Source organism: Tenrec ecaudatus, chromosome 8 (genome assembly GCF_050624435.1).
Source record: "Tenrec ecaudatus isolate mTenEca1 chromosome 8, mTenEca1.hap1, whole genome shotgun sequence".
NCBI classification, from domain to species: Eukaryota; Metazoa; Chordata; class Mammalia; order Afrosoricida; family Tenrecidae; genus Tenrec; species Tenrec ecaudatus.
This window is the reverse complement of record NC_134537.1, coordinates 121702638-121704753: the sequence shown is the minus strand read 5'-3', so window position 1 is coordinate 121704753 and position 2116 is coordinate 121702638. Positions and strand designations below refer to the sequence as shown.

Genomic DNA, 2116 nt, shown 5'->3' with positions numbered 1-2116 from the left:
AGAACATATAGAGGCCAAAGTTACGGAAAGTTCTTAGCTGTAGTTAAATTCTGTGAGGGAATGAGTCTGGGACCTGGGCCTCAGGTGCATGGTCTTGTGAAAAACAAAGGTCAATTGGCATAACATAGTCCTGATCCATCCTCACAATCGTCCGAGCTCATTGCTGCAGCCCCTGGGTCGATCCATCTTGTTGAAGCCCTTCCTCTTTCTCACGGAGCTTCCATTTGATTAGGCATGCCATTTTTTCCCACGGATGGGCCTCTCCTGATAAGATGTCCAACACAGGTGAGTCACAGTTTTGCCATCCTGCTTCTAAGGAGCATTCTAGCTGAACTTCCAGGCCAGATGCGTTTGTTCTCTTGGCAATCTATGTACTTTCAACATTCTTTGCCAGCACCACAACCCAAATGCATCAATTCCTCCTCCGTCTGCCTTGTTCCGTGTCTACCTGTCAATGCGTGGGAGGCGACTGAAAACACCCTGGCTGGGCCAGGCGCACCAGAGTCCTCAAAGGCTCAGCCTTGCTTTCCGCAGAGGTCTTGCGCTGCAGACTTGCTCAGTGCAAGCCTTCCTTCACTCTTGACCGCTGCTTCCAGGAGCATGACGGAATCCTCTACAACTGAATAGAGTGGTAGAAACACGTGGAACAAAATTCTAAAAGCTCTATTAAAAAAAGACCAGACTGAACTGGGCTGCTAGGGACTAATGGACGCCCTGAGACACGGCCTGTAGACAGTCTTCAGGCCAGGCACGGAATTTACTCATGGCCGAATTCAGTCAAATGACAGTTGGGTTTTTACGGCGAATATCAAGGACGGAAGTACTGCTTAGAAAAATATATCATATGACATCAAAAGTGCATCATTCACCCGGAAGGGAGGACGGAATATGAGTGAAGGACGAATGGAAGCAAAGGCCGTCAGAAGCGAATGGGGCTGCAATTGATTACACTGTGGACTGCAATCAATGTTACCAAACAGAATGTGCACGAATTGTTGAATTGAAAATCAATTTGGCCTTTTCCTACCTGAAGCCGCCGAGGTTGCACGCGTGAGGCCTGTCCACCGCCGCCTCCTACCCGCTGGCCACCCTCTGGGGCAAGGCGCCTCCCAGCGCCAAGGACATCAAGAAGATCCTGGACAGCGTGGCCATCGAGGCCGACGATGACCGGCTCAACAAGGTCATCAATGAGCTAAACGGGAAGAACATTGAAGACGTTATTGCCCAGGGTATTGGCAAGGTTGCCAGTGTGCCCGCGGGTGGGGCTGTAGCCCTTCTCCCCTCCCCCCCCACAGGGCTCAGCGACTCCTGCTGCCGCTCAGCCCCAGCCGCAGCAGAGGAGAATAAAGACGAAGAGAAGGAAGGCTCCGAGGAGTCAGATGACCACATGGGCTTTGGCGTGTCTGACTAACCCTGCCTTGCAAATAAAGCCTTTTTATGTGAAAAAAAATTTTTTTTTCTGCAAAATTTCACCCAAATCACAATGAAAAGTTTGGGGAATATAAAAGAAAGAAAGAAAGAAAATGGAGAGTGATTGAGCAAAAGGAGTATAAAATATCTTTCTTAATTTGATTTTTATAGGCTAAAATCTAATATTTCAAGTGTGTCAGTTTGAAAATAGATATCATAGAATAATTTCAACCTATTTTTAATGTGGCTAACTGGAAAATTTTACACACACACACGTACACACACGCTGCCATCAAGTCAATGTTGACACGCAGCGACCCTCTGTGGGTTTCCAAGACTGTAACTGGTTATCAGAGTAGAAAGCCCAGTTTTTCTCCCTCAGAGCTGCTGGTGGTTTTGAACTGCCAACCATGAGCACCACAGCCACAATCCATACAAACATCAATTGTGTAAAGCACATCTGTACATTGATTGCCCTCATCATTCTCAGAACATTTGCTCTCCACTTTAGCCCTTGGCAACAGGGCCTCATTTTCAGAAGCCTTTGGGTGGTGTCAATGATGAACACACCTGTAAGGTTACAGGGTATTGGTTACAGACCATGCAGAGGCACCTCACACAACACTTCTGAAAGATCAGCCGCCCAAAACTGAATGGAGCCCAGCGTACTGGGACACAAGGGTGCAGTTACCTTGACAGCAAAGCC

The 2116-nt window shown here is 47.9% G+C and overlaps 1 pseudogene; it reads left to right on the top strand.

Moving 5' to 3' along the window:
- The first annotated feature begins 272 nt into the window (after positions 1–272).
- Positions 273–1411, top strand: LOC142455520 (large ribosomal subunit protein P2 pseudogene; annotated as a pseudogene).
- Positions 1412–2116: the final 705 nt, after the last annotated feature.